We start from the raw sequence: 19,704 nt of genomic DNA on the forward strand, positions 1-19,704 counted from the left end.
AGAATATAAAAAAGAATATATGTATATATATATACACACACACACATATATAGCTGAATCACTTTTCTGTAACACCAGAAACTAACACAACATTGTAAATCAACTGTACTTCAATTTTTTAAAAATTGAAAAACAAGAAACCCTAAAAAATAAAGTATATAATTTATTGGGATTGGCTTTTTTCATGCAACATGACCCTGGAGAATCACCCAAGTTGTTGATTGTATTAATAGTTCGTTCCTTTTGATTGCTGAGTAGAATTCCATGGGTACCACAGTTTATTTAACCACTCATCTGTTAAAAACATCTGGGCTACTTCCAGATTTTGGCTACTATGAATGAAGCTGTTATGAATATTTATGTACCAGTTTTTATGTGAACATGAATTTTCATTTCTCTGAGATAAATGCTCAAGAGTGCAACTGCTGGGTCATATGGTAGTTGTATGTTTAGTTTTGTAAAAAACTGCCAGATTTGTTTCCCAGAGTGGCTGTACCATTTTACATCCCCACTAACAAAGTATGAGTGAACAGTTTCTCTGCATCCTCACCAATATTTGGTGTTGTCATTATTTTTTATTTTAGCCATTCTGATAGATGTGAAGTGATAGCTCATTATGGTTTTGATTTGCATTTCTCTGATGGCTAGTGATATGGAATATCTTTTAGTGTGCTTATTTGCCATCTGTACATCTTCCGCAGTGAAATGTCTGTTCATGACTTGTGCCCATTTTCTAATAGGATTGCTTGCTTTTTTAATGTTGACTTTTAGGAGTTATTTACATATACTAGATACTAGTCCTCTGTGGAATATGTAGTTTGTAAATGTTTTCTTCTAGCCTATAGACTGTCTTCTCATTCTCCTTACATGGCTTTCACAGAGAAAAATTTTAATTTTGTTGAAGTCCAATCTATCTATTGTTCCTTTTATAGATTTATGCTTTTGGTGTGAAGTCTAAGAATTCTTTGCTTAAACTCAGATCCCAAGAAATTTCTCTTACGTTTATTTTTTCTAAAATTTTTGTAATTTTACACTTTATGTAAGTCTGTAATCCATTTTGAGTTAATCTTTGTATAAGGTATGAGGTTTAGATGTTATTTTTTTGCCGATGGATGTCTAATGCTCCAATACCATTTGTTAAAAGGCTGGGCTTCCTTCATTGAATTGCTTTTGCTCCTTTGTCAAAAATCATCTGAGCATGTGTGTGGATCTATTCCTGGGTCCTCCATTCTGTTCCATTCCATCCCCTGCCAGTGCCACACTGGCTTGATTACTATGGCTATATAGTTAGCTTTAGTATTGGATAGAGTGATTCCCCCTTACTTTATTATTCTTTTTTAAAAAAATATTTATCTATTTATTTATTTATGGCTGTATTGGGTCTTCGTTGCTGTGAGCAGGCTTCTCATTGTGGTGGCTTCTCTTGTTGCAGAACACGGGCTCTAGGTGCGAAGGCTTCAGTAGTTGTGGCTCGTGGGCTCTAGAGTGCAGGCTCAGTAGCTGTGGCACATGAGCTTAGTTGCTCCGTGGCATGTGGGATCTTCCTGGACCAGGGATAGAGCCCGTGTCCCCTGCATTGGCAGGCAGATTCTTAACCACTGCACCACCAGGGAAGTCCCATACTTTATTATTCTATGCTATGATTGTTTTAGCTATTATAGGGCCTGTGTCTTTACATATAAGTTTTAGAATAAGCTGGCTGGAATTTTGTTAGGAATTGCATTAAACCTTAGATCAATTTGGGGAGGACTTACGTCTGTACTATGTTGAGACTTCCAACATATATTGGAAGGTCTTCTTTGACTTCTTTTATCAGTATTTTGTAATTTTCAGCATACAAATCCTGTATGCATTTTGTTAAGTGTATATCTAATACTTCATTTTCTTTGGAACAGTTGTAAACGGTATTGTGTTTAAAATTTTGGTTTCTGCATGTTCCTTGTTAGCACACAGAAATACAATTAATTTTGTGGATTAATTAATTGCTGAACTCACTTATTAGTTCTGGGAGATTTTTGTTGTTGTTGTAGATTCCTAGGGATTTTCTAGGTAGAAAATCCTGTCATCTGCAAATAGAGCTAGTTTTATTTTATTCCTTTCCAATCTGCATGCCACCTATTCCTTTTTCTTGCTGTATTACAGTGGCTAGAACTTCCAGTACCATATTGAATAGAAGTAATGAGAGTGAACATCCATGCGTTGTTCCCAATATCAGGGATTCTTTTTTTTTTTTAATTAATTTTTATTGGAGTATAGTTGGTTCACAATGTTGTGTCAGTTTCTGCTGTACAGCAAAGTAAATCAGCTATACATATACATATATCCCCTCTTTTTTGGATTTCCTTCTCATTTAGGTTACCACAGAGCATTGATTAGAGTTCCCTGTGCTATACAGTATGTTCTCATTAGTTATCTATTTTATACATAGTATAAATAGTGTATATATGTCAATCCCAGTCTACCAATTCATCTCACCCACCCCCACCCCCAGTATCCATACATTTGTTCTCTACATCTGTGTCTCTATCTCTGCTTTGTAAATAAGATCATCTATACCATTTTTCTAGATTCCACACACATGCATTAATATATGATATTAGTTTTTCTCTTTCTGACTTACTTCACTCTGTATGACAATCTCTAGGTCCATCCACGTCTCTACAAATGACCCAATTTCGTTCCCTTTCATAGATGAGTAATATTCCATTGTATATATGTACCACATCTTCTTTATCCATTCATCTGTTGATGGACATTTAGGTTGTTTCCACGTCCTGGCTATTGTAAATAGTGCTCCAGTGAGCACTGTGGTACCTGTGTCCTTTTGAATTATGGTTTTCTCTCAGTATATGTCCAGGAGTGGGATTGCTGGGTCATATGGTAGTTCTATTTTTAGTTTTTTAAGGAACCTCCATACTGTTCTCCATAGTGGCTGTATCAATTTACACTCCCACCAACAGTGCTAGAGGGTTCCCTTTTCTCCACACCCTCTCCAGCATTTGTTGTTTGTAGATTTTTTTGATGATAGCCATTCTGACTGGTGTGAGGTGATACCTCATTGTAATTTTGATTTGCATTTCTCTAATAATTAGTGATGTTGAGCATCTTTTCATGTGCCTCTTGGCCATCTGTATGTCTTCTTTGCAGAAATGTTTATTTAGGTCTTCTGCCCATTTTTGGATTGGGTTGTTTTTTTGATATTGAGCTGCATGAGCTGTTCATATATTTTGGAGATTAATATTTTGTCACTTGCTTCACTTGTAAATATTTTCTCCCATTCTGAGGACTGTCTTTTCATTTCACTTATGGTTTCCTTTGATGTGTAAAAGCTTTTAAGTTTAATTAGGTTTCAATTTGTTTATTTTTGTTTTTATTTTCATTACTCTAGGAAGGGGGTCAAAAAAGATAAAAACATGGAATGCTTCACGAATTTCCATGTCATCCTTGGGCAGGGGCAATGCTAATCTTCTCTATCGTTCCAATTTTAGCATATGCGCTGCTGAAGCAAGCGCTCAGGGATTCTCTTTATCAAGTTGAGGTAATTCAACTCTATTCCTAAACTGCCAACAATTTTTATTATAAATGGATGCTGGATTTTGTCAAATGCTTGTTCTGGGTTAATTGATACGATCATATCATTTTTCTTCTTTAGCTTGTTGATATGGTAGATTACATTGATTCATTTTAAACTACTCAACCATCCTTGCATACCTGTATTAAATCCCCTTTGGTCATGGTACATAATTCTTTTTACACATTGTTGTACTTGATTTGCTAATATTTTGTTAAGTATTTCTGTGTCCAAGTTCACAAGAGATATTGGACTGGAATAGTCTTTCTTCCTCCCTCCCTCCCTCCCTCCCTCCCTTCCTTCCTTCCTTTTTGTGGTCTTTTACTAGGCTCATAAAATGAGTTGGGAAGTGTTCCTACCTCTTCTATTTTCTGAAAGAGATTATGTAAAATTGGTATTAATTCTTTTCTAAACATTTGGTAGACTTCTCCAGTGAAACTGTGTGGTCCTGAGGAGTTCTTGGGGGGAAACTTTTAAGTACTAACTCAATTTCTTTAATCGTTACTCAAGCTGTCCATTTCATCCTGGCTGAATTTAGGTGGTTTATAATTTTTGAAAAATTGATCCCTTTCTTCTAAGTAGCTGACTATGTGAATATGAAATTGCTCATAGTGTATCCTTATTTATTTTTTAATGATTGTAGGATCTGTATTTATATCCCCTATTTCATTTCTAATGTTGGCAATTTTGTTATTGTCAGCCTTGCTAATCATTTATCAATTTTATTAATTTTTTAGAATAACCAACTTTTTGCTTCATTGACTTTATATTTTTTCCTGTTTTAAATTTTATTGATTTCTGCTTTTACCTTTATTATTTCTTTCTGTCTGCTTGCTGTTGGTTTATTTTTCTTTCTTTTTTATATTTGAGGTAGGAACTTAGGTTATTAATTTGAGAACTTTCCTCAATTCTAATATCGTATTTAGTGGTATAAATATCCATCTCAGCACTGCTTTAGCTGCAGCTTACATATTTTGATATATTGTATTTTCATTTTCATTCAGTTCTATGTATTTTTTAATTTCCTTTAAGAGTTACTCTTTGACCTATGTTTAGAACTTTTTCTGTGATCTTGTAATTGATTTCTGGTTAGATTTTATTATAGTCAGAGAACACATTCTGCATGATTTCAATTTTTAAAACTTAAAGGGTTTTTTGTGACCCAAGACAAGGTATATTTTGGTGAATGATGCATGAGTGCTTGAAAAAAATGTATATTCTGCTATTATTGGATGGAGTGTTCTATATATGTCAATTAGATACTATTAGCCAATTGTGATGCTCAGATCTTCTATATTCTTACTGATTTTCTGCATAGTAGATCTATCTATTGTTGAGATGAGGCATTGGAGTCTCTAACCACAGTTGTCAATTTCTCTATTTCTCCTTCAACTCTGTTAGTTGGGTTGTTTGTTTTTGTTTGTTTTTTCCCCATGTACTTTAAGGCTCTATTGTTTGGTGTGTATATATTTAGAATCATTAAGTTTTCTGGGTGGGTTGATGCTTTCATCATTATATAATATCTCTGTTTGTCTCTGATATTTTCTTTGCTCTGAAGTCTACTTTTATCACATATTAATATAGTCTCTCCTGCTTTTTGAAAATTAATAATTGTATGGTGTACTTTTTTCTATCCTTTTTCTTTCAACTTACCTAATCATTGACTTTGAAGTGAGTTCCTCATAAGCAGCATATAGTTGGACTGAGTTCTTTTATCCACTCTGTCACTCTTTATCTTTCAATGAATGATTTAGATGATTTACATTTAAGATCATTATTGATATGTTAGCACCTCAGTCTATTATCATATTACTTGTTTTCTATTTCTTTTCTCTGGTTCTCATTCCCCTTATTGGAGGGATTAGACTTCTCTGATGTTGCCAGCAATACTCCCATTCAATCAGGAAAAAAAATCAACCTCCCTGGGCTTCCCCCTGTCATTGGGTTATGAGTTAGGAAACACCTGGTCTGGGTGGCTTCTTCTTTTGGGAGGGAGGACTCTAGACACCCTGCTACTATGCTGTTCCTCTCTAGTCCTGGAGTCTCAAACCAGCTCAACTTTTTCTTACCACCTTTCAGAATTCTCATTTGGTTGCCTCTTGCTTCATTTCTAGAGTTCATAGTTGTGCTTAGAAGGAGGAGCAGGAAAAATGGGTCTACATCACCTTTGCTGGGCCAGAATCTCTGCTTACTATATTTTTAATTGTATGTTTCCATTCAAGTCTCTAATGACCCTTAACCCTTTCTGACCTTATACTTATTTGTGTACATCCACAGATTCTAAGATTTGAAACTTCTTGAGAATTTCTCTTTGTATATTTTATAGTGCCTTGAACATAGTGGGTTCTCCCTATGGATGAATAAATGAATGCTTATGTATATTTTCTTTGGGGCTATACAGTGGAGTAGACCTACATGTTAAGTGCCCACCCCTGTAAATGGACACAGGACTAACAGGGAGAATCTAACTCAATGTGATTTACTGAAATGTGCCTAAGAACATATGCTGACTTAGTCATCAGCTCCCTCAGGTCATCACACTCATTTTTCTGCTTCCAGCAGATCAGAAAATGTGGTAATGCTGGGGCAGACCTCCCCACCATCACTTCCTTTATTACTCCCCTCAAGCCTATACCCTGAACACACACACACACCCACACATACACCTCAAGCACCCAATTTTTCAGAGAAGGTAGGAAGTCAAAAGGGGGAACATGTCACATTTTCTTTCTAGAAATGAAACTACTACATCTCCAATAAAAGATGAGTATGCAACACCGATATCTGATAACAAATGCCACAGAACAATGTTGCTGGGAAACCCCAAATTTTTAGAGCTCACAGAAACATCACTAAAGATTGCATGTAAGAGATAGAAGGCCCCGGGGGGGAATGCAATGGAATGTAAGGCCAGGTCCCTGCTGAGGCTCAGAAGTAGGAGTGATGAAACAGCAAGCTGGAAGAGACCTTGGGCAACTGAGTTCTCCCACTGAGCAGAAAAGAATTAAAAATAAAGGCTTTAGGATGGAAAAAACTGGATGTCTGACCTCCCATTTAACTACTGGAATCATGCATTGTTATCAATTGGTATGAGCTCTTGGTCTTTTAAGATCCCTAGGCACTCATACTTCATGTTTGCGGCACATGTGTATCTCCATTTTGGTTTTTGGTTTTTGACAAACAGAAGTTTACTTTTAATGGAGTCAAGTCCACAACTCTTTTCTTTTGTGATCTTTTCTTTTTGTCTTTAAGTTTATAAGGTTCTCTCTCACTGTAGTTGGGATAAATGCTCATTTCTCTTCTAGCTTTCTAATGATTGATTTTTATACATTTATTTCCTTAATCCAGCTGGAATTAATTTTAGGGTATGGTGTGAGGGAGACTGTAATTCTTCCAACTTGAATGTATTCTTAATAAGAAAGAATAAGGCTTACTCTCTGGTCCAGTGAATGGACCCCTAGGCAGAAAACCAAGGTGAATCCAAGGCCTATTCCAAGTGTTACCTTCTCTCAAAGACCAAAGTCCTGCACTGCCTGTTAGGCAATTCCTGGAAATAGTTGCCTCATACATTTTATCTAATTTTATAGCTCTTCGTGAAAGGAGGTCAAGACTGGCACCAGATACTTAATGGCAGCTAACAGCAGAAGTCCTTAATTCTCTACAATCACTGCCTTTGAAAACTATAATGCTTTAATATCTTTCTTCACCACCATCTCCAATACCTGAACTTTACAAATGATCGTATTTCCCCAACTACCCACTGCTCTACAGTACACATGAATGATGGATAATACTTATCAAGTGAATTACCCAGCCTTCCTTTTCTCACTCCTTTCCCCATGTTCTTGGATCTTTGATTGACATCTAATGTCTCTGCTCCAGGAACAGAGGAGGTCAGATGAGGAGACAGGGGAAGCTCAAATTACTCCACAATTTTTCTTTTCAAAGCTCTGAAGATCAATTGGGTAGGATGAATTTTACAATGAGATTTGGAGGTTACATAAACATTTCAGTTGGTCTAACTCACCGGCTTCCAGCAGCACCACCACAGCTAGCCCTTTCCTGGAGGTAATTACGTATTGGTTGTACCCTATAAAATCGGCCCTCTGTATCCACAGGTTCTGTATCTGAGGATTCAATCAACCATGGATCAAAAAAAAAAAAAAAAAAAAGAAATCCAGAAATTCCAAACAGCAAAAGTTGAATTTGTTGCACACCAGCAACTATTTACATAGCCTTTACACTATTGTACAATGAACTACATCTGTCTCTGTGATAGAAGCTGATCTCAGCTCATCAAAGAGCTTATCAAGACCAACAGCATTTAGTAATGACACTGGCTCCCAAATGCGTCTGGATTAGAATAAACTTTCTTTGTACCATTTTTAGCTTCTATACATTTGAATAAAGGTGAACCCAGAGCTAAATGAACTCTGAGAAAAAAAATTCAAAAAAGTTAAGATTAAGCAGTGTTCCTTTTTGGAAGCAGGGGAGGATAGTTGCTGAGGAAAGTTCAAGGATTACTCTGCTGTTTTTCAACGTTTTATTATTGATTTTATCTTAAAGGCAAAACACGATACCTAGCTAAGGATTTAAATACAGATAAACAATCTAAATAGGCTGCAGTTAAGTACACTATTCTTCAAAGATCACCTCAGAAAAGGAAGGTAGCTCCCAACTTGTCACAATATATATGTTTAAGAAAAGCAAGTGTGAATAGCAGCTAAGGATGGGGAGCAAGGAGAGGTAGATTAGAGGCATCAGATGCTCCCTTTCAGTTTTGCTGAGGTTTCCAAATGGTTTGTATATCTAGCTGACCAAAGTGGTACAATTTCTTTTCTTAAGTTTATCAATCACTCTGCACATTAATAAATTATAGCTTCACCTCAAGTTTAATTTTACAATGTGCATTTGACCACGTTTATTTTGCCCATGTGTATCTGACAATCTCTCAGGGGTGGAGAATTTAAATGATCACTTTCCAAAGCAAAGAAACAAAGGCTGACACTTTGTGTCAACAGAAACCTTAAGAAAACAGCAATCTTGAGAAATGGATGGAAGGATAGATGGATGAATGGATGGATGGATAAGACAACCACTAGGTTCATTCTTTCTACTTATTCGACATGTTTTTTTTGGAGTGCTACCAGGCTAGGGTACGGAGGTGAACAAGTTAGAAACAGTTTCATTATGGAGCTTACAGTCTACCATAATAGACAGAATGGAGGACTCAAGATAGGCAAAAATGTCTAATGTGTCACCTAAAGAAGGTAACCAAAATGAGTTACCCAACAACTTAGCATGGCTGCTATCTGCAGTTATATACATGCCAGGCAAGATGAGAAAAGGCCTACAACCTCTCCTGGACATGCTTTGGAGACCAAATAAGTTTGGATCATAACCATCCCTATAAATTCCTACCTGTACCCTTCACACACAAGAAATTACCAGGAGGCATCACTATCACAGATCTCCCAACAAGAACCCATTAATACCACCCAAACAGATAAAACTGTCTTAGGCTTGTTTTTGACTTTTTTGTTATTGTTGTTGTTTAGAGAAGACCTAAATCAGATGCAAAATCACCATATTTCCCTTCAAGGACACTCATCATAAAAGCTGCTAGTGTACCTCTTTTGGCATATAAAATCATATTTGCTAAATCATTTATCTCTTTTGCAACACAATTCTATTTTCATCTAGCAACTGCATGAAGCCAATCTATTGGGCAGAAAAGAGAAATGAAATATTTACTGCAGAATCACGAGGTGTATTATATATCATTCAATGGAATGCAAAATTAGCAAGTATTAGCCTTGCAACTTGATTGGCCATGTAACTGACAGATTTTCCTGTAAGGAGGTCTCCAAAGTACCATCCAATCTAGAGTTTTAACAATTTCCAGGCCCTTATCCTGCCCTTCCTGCTGCAAGTTGCACACATGGAATCAGTTATCCACAAGAAAGCCCAGCATGGGGGGGGGGGCTGTAAATAGATTATGATCCTAATTTGCAAAAGACTTACAGTTTTCAAGTGTCCCTGATTCTACCTGAAGAGTTGCTCCAGCCTGTGCATGACAGCTGTCTGTAATGCAGATAGATAGCCCTTCTTTCTTTTTAAGTACAAGATTTACCATTTGTTTTTTCTACTCTTCCCCAAACTCTTTTAGTCTCAGACATATTAGTGATACAATAAATAACTTATTGTTTTCCATCTTTAGGACTTTTGTACTTATAGGTAATATGGAAACCTGTTTTTGGTCCTAAAAGAAAAATCATGTGAAAACTTTCATCTGTAACATAAAAATACAGCAGTAATCTGTCAATGATAATAACGATGATAATTAGATACTGACTTGTGCTGGGAACTGTGTTACGCTCTTTTCATTCATTATCTCATTAAATCCTCACAATTCCTGTATGACTTAGATTATGCCCTGTAGCCCCTTTAAGCACTTTCATACAGAATTCCACCCTCTATTTCAAGCATAGCCAGAAACTGGCAATATAGGACAGACAAAGGGAAATGATTCTGTCCAGTTGGGAAAGAAAAACCCCACAATCCTCATGAAAACTTAGGCATTTTAGAAAGAGGCCAAAAAAAGCTGTTCATTATGATTATGGAAACAAGATCCGCTCACTGCACTGATTTGAAAATTACAGCAAAGCATTTTTTAAAATTTATTTCATTTTTGGCTGCGTTGGGTCTTCATCGTTTTGTGCAAGCTTTCTCTAGTTGCCGTGAGCAGGGGCTACTCTTCGTTACGGTGCATGGGCGTCTCATTGCAGTGGCTTCTCTTGTTGCGGAGCTCTAGGCGCGTGGGCTTCAGTAGTTGTGGCTTGCGGGCTCTAGAGCACAGGCTCAGTAGTTGTGGCGCACGGGGCTTAGTTGCTCCACAGCATGTGGAATCTTCGCGGACCAGGGCTCGAACCCGTGTCCCCTGCATTGGCAGGCGGATTCTTAAACACTGCGCCACCAGGAAAGCCCGACAACAAAGCATTTTTTAAATGCTTTAAAATGTAAAACACAGTGAAATGCACATAATTGAACAATAAGCTATTATACTAGGATTTAAAATACTTAAAATTATATCCTCCATCACCTAAAAATATAGTTGCTAAAAACACTTGCTTTGTACGTAGAAACTTGTCTTACTTGCTTTGCTTCATTCTCTGCAATTGTCTTTAATATTTTCTTAACTCTTTGCGAAATGTGAAAGAAACTGTGGAAATGTTTTCAGTTCAAGCGCCCAGTGGCAGAGTGTGGCTCACACTGATGCTATGATGGCCTTTTAGCACTGGCAAGGTCTGAAATGTGTAGCCCTCATGTTGACACTCAGTGTGCTTTTCAAAGTATCTACCCGTGGTTCTCACATTCTATGGAACATATCTGGAAAGTGTCTTAAGGATTTTCCTGTATATCATTTCCTCAAAATTTTTGTATTGAGTTTTGGTATCATAAATCTAAATTTTTGTCAACTGAACAGTGGCTAGATCTGTATTTTAAATCCTAGTATAATAGCTTATTGTTCAATTATGTGTATTTCACTGTTTTACTAACATTTCAGGAAATTGGTTGGGGAGTTGGATTGACATATTAAACGTTATATTTTTTCTCATTTAAAATAATGGGAAGTTGTCTCCTAGAAAACATTGTTGGGTAAAACATCTGATCATCAGGTACAAATTACTCACATCAGACAAGGGATACCTTTATTTTTCCTAGCATGTTCCCTGTCTTTTGCTCTTTGCTCGCTTCTTTCTTTCCATTCTGTTTTTACACATTTTCTCATTTAATTCTGACAACATTACAACGTAGCTAGTATGACCCTATTTTAGAGATGAGGGCACTGAGATTCAGGGAGGTCTGTCATTGGCTGTATTCCTTTCCTGCCTGTGGTTGCTGTAACAAATTACCACAAACTTAGTACTTTTAACAACAGAAATTTATACGCTCACAATTCTGGAGGCCAGATGTCCAAAATCAAGGTGCTGGCAGAGCCCTGCTCCCTCCAGAGGCTCTAGCAGAGATTCCATTCCATGCCTCGTCCACCTTCTGGTGGTTGCTGGTATTTCTTGGTGTGGGGCCACCATATCACTCCAATGCCTCCAAGGTTGCATCTCCTCCTCTTCTGTGTGTCTCAAAGCTCACTCTGCCCCTCTCTTATAAGGATACTTATGTGATAGCATTTAGGGCTCCCTGCAATAATCCAGAATGGTTTCCTCATCTCAAGAGCTTTAACTTAGTCACATCTGTAAAGAATCTTTTTCCAAATAAGGTCACATTCACATATTCCAGGAATTTGACATGGATACTTTTTTAGGGACCATTTTTCAGCCTAACACACTGGCTCAGTGTCACCCAGCATGACATGGTGTAGATGTTCAGATGTAGGACTTGCAGATTCCAGAATTCATGTTCTTTCTGCTCCATGTGTTGTCTTCCATGATATTGCAAGACCTGTCATCTCTGTCTCTCCCTATATCTCAGCCACCCCTCCATCTGCCTTACCTCAGAGCAAAGTCAATATTCTGCTCTCCCAGCTCCAAGGTCCTTTCCAAGGAGAATCTGAAAAGGCTGAGCTTCCCATTAACAAATTCTATCATACACTCTTGGCTTCCTTTCCAATACTCAGTCAGCTTCCTGAGTCTAGTTCAAGGACCACACTGGATCACAAAAGCAACCTTGCTTTGAGGAAATAACAATTATCTCTTTCCCACTGATACTGATTTTTTAGTGTCCCCATAATATGACAGAAAAGAATGCTAAATATCATCCTCTTTCTTTTTCTGAACTTGTTGTCTGCTGTTACTTAGGGAATGAAAATGGAGAGAAAAAGGAAACCAGGCTATGTCTCCTAAATTGTCCTAGAACACACGGTATGAAGGTAAGTCAAAGCCAAGTTGCTTTTTGTCAAGAGATTGCTTGATCTAGAATCCATGTAGGAACTGATGATGTTTCCACCTGCCTAACACATGGGCCAGTAAGGATCTGCAAAGTGCTGTTCTGTACAAATATTTCTCATTCATTCTAGGAACCAGCATTCACATTTACACAGACTACCTGGAATTCAATGTAACCTTTCTTTTCACAATCTACCTGAATATTATACTATATTTTATATAAAATATAGAAACTTACTCATTGTATGGCCTATTTACAAACCCCTCGCCATTCAAGTTGTCATTCGAATTACATCTGCATGCATCATAAATCAGACAAGAAGATTTCATCATTTTTACTTAGATAGACATATATTTAAAAGAAATTAAGAGCGGAAAATGAGCTCATATTTACCTTACTATTTTAAGATTTCTAATGTTCTCTATTCTTACCTGAGGATCTGAGTTTTCATCTATTATTTCTTGTCATCCTAAAGAACTTCCTTCAACATTTCTTGTGATATAAGTTAGTATGCAGGCAATAAATTTTCTCACTTTCTCTTTAACTGAAAGCAACTTTCCCTCCATTCTTTTTGTTTTTTCCTTTGAGTTACAATATCATACAATGAAATGTTTCAGGTGTACAACACAGTGCTTCACAATTTTTAAGATTATATTCCATTTATAGTTATTACAAAATATAGGCTATATTCCTTGTGCTGTATCTTTGTAGCTTACTTAATTTTTTTTAATTTTTAATTTTATTTATTTTTTTATACAGCAGGTTCTTATTAGTTATCCATTTTACACACATCAGTGTATACATGTCAATCCCAATCTCCCAATTCATCACACCACCACCCCCCTACCACCACTTTCCCCCCTTGGTGTCCATATGTTTGTTCTCTACATCTGTCTCTCAATTTCTGCCCAGCAAACTGGTTCATCTGTACCATTTTTCTAGGTTCCACATATACGTGTTAATATACGATATTTGTTTTTCTATTTCTGACTTACTTCACTCTGTAGGACAGTCTCTAGATCCATCTGCGTTTCAACAAATGACCCAGTTTCGTTCCTTTTAATGGCTAAGTGATATTCCATTGTATACATGTACCACAACTTCTTTATCCATTCGTCTGCCAATGGGCATTTAGGTTGCTTCCATGAGCTGGCAATGGTAAATAGTGCTGCAATGAACATTGGGATGCACGTGTCTTTTTGATTTATGGTTTTCTCTGGGTATATACCCAGTAGTGGGATTGCTGGGTCATATGGTAATTCTATTTTTAGTTTTTTAAGGAACCTCCATACTGTTCTCCATAGTGGCTGTATCAATTTACATTCCCACCAACAGTGCAAGAGGATGCCCTTTTCTCCACACCCTCTCCAGCATGTGTTGTTTGTACATTTTCTGATGATGCCCATTCTAACTGGTGTGAGGTGATAACTCATTGTAGCTTTGAGTTACATTTCTCTAATAATTAGTGATGTTGAGCAGCTCTTCTTGTGCTTCTTGGCCATCTGTATGTCTTCTTTGGAGAAATGTCTATTTAGGTCTTCTGCCCATTTTTGGATTGGGTTGTTTGTTTTCATCATATTGAGCTGCACAAGCTGTTTATATATTTTGGAGATTAATCTTTTGTCCGTTTATTTGTTTGCAAATATTTTTTTCCATTCTGAGGGTTGTCTTTTCGTATTATTTGTAGCTTCCTTTGCTTTGCAAAAGCTTTTGAGTTTCATTAGGTCCCATTTGTTTATTTTTGTTTTTATTTCCATTTCTGTAGGAGGTGGGTCAAAAAGGACCTTGCTGTGATTTGTGTCAAAGAGTGTTCTTCCTATGTTTTCCTCTAAGAGTTTTATAGTGTCCGGTCTTACATTTAGGTCTCTGATCCATTTTGAGTTTATTTTTGTGCATGGTGTTAGGGAGTGTTCCAATTTCATTCTTTTACATGTAGCTGTCCAGTTTTCCCAGCACCACTTATTGAAGTGGTGCTGGGAAAACTTTTCTCCATTGTATATCTTTGCCTTCTTTGTCATAGACTAGTTAACCATAGGTGCATGGGTTTGTCTCTGGGCTTTCTATCCTGTTCCATTGATCCATATTTCTGTTTTTGTGCCAGTACCATATTGTCTTGATTACTATAGCTTTGTAGTATAGTCTGAAGTCATGAAGTCTGATTCCTCCAGCTCTGTTTTTTTCACTCAAGACTGCTTTGGCTATTTAGGGTCTTTTGTGTCTCCATACAAATTTTAAGATTTTTTGTTCTAGTTCTGTAAAAAATGCCATTGGTAATTTGATAGGGATTGCATTGAATCTGTAGATTGCTTTGGGTACTATATCCATTCTCACAATATTAATTCTTCCAATCCAAGAACATTGTATATCTCTCCATCTGTTGGTATCATCTTTAATTTCTTTCATCAGTGTCTTATAGTTTTCTGCATACAGGTCTTTTGTCTCCCTAGGTAGGTTTATTCCTAGGTATTTTATTCTTTTTGTTGCAATGGTAAATGGGAGTGTTTCCTTAATTTCTCTTTCAGATTTTTCATCATTAGTGTATAGGAATGCAAGAGATTTCTGTGCATTAATTTTGTATCCTGCAACTTTACCCAATTCATTGATTAGCTCTAGTAGTTTTCTAGTGGCATCCTTAGGATTCTCCATGTATACTATCATGTCATCTGCAAAGAGTGACAGTTTTACTTCTTCTTTTCCAATTTGGATTCCTTTCATTTCTTTTTCTTCTCTGAGTGCTGTGGCTAGGACTTCCAAAACTATGTTGAATAATGGTGAGAGTGGACATCCTTGTCTTGTTCCTGATCTTAGAGGAAATGCTTTCAGTTTTTCACCATTGAGAATGATGTTTGCTGTGGGTTTGTCATATATGGCCTTTATTATGTTGAGGTTGGTTCCCTCTATGCCCACTTTCTGGAGAGATTTTATCATAAATGCTGTCGAATTTTGTCAAAAGCTTTTTCTGCATCTATTGAGATGATCATATGGTTTCTCTTCTCCAATTTGTTAATATGGTGAATCACACTGATTGATTTGCTTATATTGAAGAATCCTTGCATCCCTGGGATAAATCCCACTTGATCATGGTGTATGATCCTTTTAATGTGTTGTTGGATTCTGTTTCCTAGTACCTTGTTGAGGATTTTTGCATCTATATTCATCAGTGATATTGGTCTATAATTTTCCTTTTTTGTAGAATCTTTGCCTGGTTTTGGTATCAGGGTGATGGTGGCCTCATAGAATGAGTTTGGGAGTGTTCCTTCTTCTGCAATTTTTTGGAAGAGTTTGAGATGGATGGGTGTTAGCTCTTCTCTAAATGTTTGAAAGAATTCTTCTGTGAAGCCATCTGGTCCTGAACTTTTGTTTGTTGGAAGAATTTTAATCACAGTTTCAATTTCATTGCTTGTGATTGGTCTGTTCATATTTTCTATTACTTCCTGGTTCAACCTCAGAAGGTTATACCTTGCCCATTTCTTCCAGGTTGTCCATTTTATTGGCATAGAGTTGCTTGTAGCAGTCTCTTAGGATGCTTTGCATTTCTGCAGTGTCTGTTGTAACTTCTCCTTTTTCATTTCTAATTTTAGTGATTTGAGTCCTCTCCCTCTCTTTCTTGATGAGTCTGGCTAATGGTTTATCAATTTTGTTTATCTTCTCAAAGAACCAGCTTTTAATTTTATTGATCTTTGCTATTGTTTTCTTTGTTTCTATTTCATTTATTTCTGCTCTGATCTTGATTATTTCTTTTCTTCTGCTAACTTTGGGTTTTGTTTGTTCTTCTTTCTCTAGTTCCTTTAGGTGTAAGGTTAGATTGTTTATTTGAGATTTTTCTTGTTTCTTGTTTCTTTTATAGCTATAAATGTCCCTCTTAGAAGTGCTTTTGCAGCATCCCATAGGTTTTGGGTCGTCATGTTTTCATTGTCATTTGTCTCTAGGTATTTTTTGATTTCCTCTTTCATTTCTTCAGTGATCTATGGTTATTTAGTAAAGTATTGTTTAGCCTCCATGCATTTGTGTTTTTTACCTTTTTTTCCCTGTAATTCATTTCTAATCTCATAGCGTTGTGGTCAGAAAAGATGCTTGATATGATTTCAATTTTCTTAAATTTACTGTGGCTTGATTTGTGACCCAAGATGTGATCTATCCTGCAGAATGTTCTGTGCGCACTTGAGAAGAAAGTGTAATCTGCTGTTTTTGGATGAAATGTCCTATAAATATCAATTAAATGTATCTGGTCTATTGTGTCATTTAAAGCTTGTTTCCTTATTTATTTTCATTTTGGATGATCTGTCCATTGGTGTAAGTGAGGCATTAAAGTCCCCCACCATTATTGTGTTACTGTCGATTTCCTCTTTTATAGCTGTTAGCAGTTGCTTTATGTATTGAGGTGCTCCTATGTTGGGTGCATATATATTTATAATTGTTATATCTTCTTCTTGGATTGATCCCTTGATCATTATGTAGTGTCCTTCCTTGTCTTTTGTAACATTCTTTATTTTGAAGTCTATTTTATCTGATATGACTATTGCTACTCCAGCTTTCTTTTGATTTCCATTTGCATGGAACATTTTTTTCCATCCCCTCACTTTCAGTCTGTCTGTGTACCTAGGTCTGCAGTGGGTCTCTTGTAGACAGCATATATATGGGTCTCGTTTTTGTATCCATTCAGCGAGCCTGTGTCTTTTGCTTGGAGCATTTAATCCATTCATGTTTAAGGTAATTGTTGATATGTATGTACCTATTACCATTTTCTTAATTGTTTTGGGTTTCTTTTTGTAGGTCCTTTTCTTCTCTTGTGTTTCCCACTTAGAGAAGCTCCTTTAGCATTTGTTGTAGAGCTGGTTTGGTGCTGCTGAATTCTCTTAGCTTTCGATTTCTCCATCGAGTCTGAATGAGATCTTTGCCAGGTAGAGTAATCTTGGTTGTTGGTTCTTCCCTTTCATCACTTTAGGTATATCATGCCACTCCCTTCTGGCTTGTAGAGTTTCTGCTGAGAAATCAGCTGTTAATCTTATGGGAGTTCCCTTGCATGTTGTCATTTTTCCCTTGCTGCTTTCAATAATTTTTCTTTGTCTTTAATTTTTGTCCGTTTGATTACTATGTGTCTCAGCATGTTTCTCCTTGGGTTTTTCCTGTATGGGACTCTCTACGCTTCCTGGACTTGGGTCGCTATTTCCTTTCCCAAGTTAGGGAAGTTTTTGACTATAATCTCTTCAGATATTTTCTCTGGTCCTTTCTCTCTCTCTCTTCTCCTTCTGTGACCCCTACAATGTGAATGTTGTTGCGTTTAATGTTGTCCCAGATGTCTCTTAGGCTGTCTTCATTTCTTTTCATTCTTTTTTGTTTATTCTGTTCTGCAGCAGTGAATTCCACCATTCTGTCTTCCAGGTCACTTATCCGTTCTTCTGCCTCGGTTATTCTGCTATTGATTCCTTCTAGTGTAGTTTTCATTTCAGTTATTGTATTGTTCATCTCTGTTTGTTCATTAATTCTTCTAGGTCTTGGTTAAACATTTCTTGCATCTTCTTGATCTCTGCCTTTATTCTTTTTCTGAAGGTCCTGGATCATCTTCACTAACGTTTTTCTGAATTCTTTTTCTGGAAGGTTGCCTATCTCCACTTCATTTAGTTGTTTTTCTGGGGTTTTGTCTTGTTCCTTCATCTGGTACATAGCCCTCTGCCTTTTCATCTTGTCTATCTTTCTGTGAATGTGTTTTTTCTTCCACAGGCTGCAGGACTGTAGTTCTTCTTGCTTCTCTGATGTTTGTTGAATGATTAAGTAAACACTGAAACTTTTGAATACTTGAAATTATTGAGTCTACCCCTAAAAAAAGGGAGGATTTATCAGTTTTATTTCTGGACTCTGTAAATCTGATCCTGGATAATACCATTATTTAGTATTAAATATTAAAATATTAAATACTTAATACTGATTAAGCATTATTTTATATTACATATTTTGTCTTTCAAAAGTATAGTTTTACATTTGTATTCAGTGTTATAATTAAAGTTACAATTATTTAAATCTCACTTTTAATTGGTTTCAGTATTAATGGTCAATTTCTTAATATCATTTACTTCTGTTACTTAATTCTTAAGTTTGTTTTCTCTCACCTAGCCCAGTGCTTCCTAAATCTTAATGCATGTAAGAATCTCCTAGAAAAACTGTTAACACAGAAATAGCTGCATTCCATCCACAGAAATTTAGCTTCAGGGGGTTTGGAGTCGACCTGAGAATCTGTATTAGTTTCCAGATAATGTTGATGTTACTGAACCCTGAACCACACTTTGAGTAGCACTGACCTGGCCTATATCCTTAAGCCATTTCCCTAGTAAAGAGGTTTTATGGTTTCTTTTTTCTTGCATATTTGAGAATTTCTTTCTGTTACTTTTCCAAGTGAAAGACAACTTGACTATATTTACCTTTCTTGGGTACACTCCTGTAAACTGTTCCAAGCAAATTTTTATAGATTTTATAGCAAGAGCACCTATTATATAGTGTGAAATTTAAAAACAAAAAAAAAGGGCAGTCTGATTGTTGCTCCTTTGTAAGGTAAATTGTTTTCTTTGCCGGCAGATTTAAAGGATTTTTTTTCTTTATTATTGTAATTTTAAAAGAAAAAAATTGCCAATTTGTAATGGTATGGAACGCTTTTGATTAATGTTGCCTGGAGTATGGAAAGTCCTTTCAATTTGAGTTCTGAAGCTTTCTTGGTTTTGTTTTTATTTTACCCCAAAAGAACTTTTATTAATTTTTGTTTATTCCTTGTGTTCCAATTATTGCTGCCTCAAGAACATCTATAATTCTTAGATTTTGTCTAGTGTTTAAGTCTATGATCTCTGTCTTCTCTATTTTTAATCTTCTCTATTTCATTAATTTTTATTGTTCTTTTCTTCTTCATTTTGATAGAACACAGCAATTTTCCTTCAACAATAGTGATATACATATATTTTAAATGATAATTTTTTTTCAGCTTCTAATGCATATTCTAACTTGGCATTCTGGTTTCTTTACCATGTTTTCTTGACTAACCTGTCTCTTTTTCTAATCATCCTGCTTTCTTTTAGTCTAAACTTATTCTCTCGTTTATCTTTCTGTATCTTAAAGTTATTGAGGATGTTGAACTTCTAAAAATTCTTTCATATTCCTGTGGCAAATCATCCTGGGAGGGGAGGTCAACTGTTACCCTGAGTCTCTCAGACACTGTTCTTTTTTTTGTGTCCATCATGACTTTT

At 36.2% G+C, this 19,704-nt stretch overlaps 1 protein-coding gene and 1 non-coding gene across 9 annotated transcripts in view; both read right to left on the minus strand.

The window, feature by feature from the left end:
• The window catches only part of FHIT (fragile histidine triad diadenosine triphosphatase), a 1,451,582-nt gene that overhangs the window by 914,917 nt on the left and 516,961 nt on the right, over positions 1-19,704 (minus strand). The window lies entirely within an intron of this gene.
• Positions 3,408-3,512, minus strand: LOC115803156 (U6 spliceosomal RNA). The gene has a single exon (XR_004023827.1). It is a non-coding gene; the product is annotated as a U6 spliceosomal RNA (small nuclear RNA).

Source organism: Delphinapterus leucas, chromosome 10 (genome assembly GCF_059928025.1).
Source record: "Delphinapterus leucas isolate spDelLeu-1000000601 "Yukka" chromosome 10, BTC_Dleu_Yukka2, whole genome shotgun sequence".
Taxonomy (NCBI): domain Eukaryota; kingdom Metazoa; phylum Chordata; class Mammalia; order Artiodactyla; family Monodontidae; genus Delphinapterus; species Delphinapterus leucas.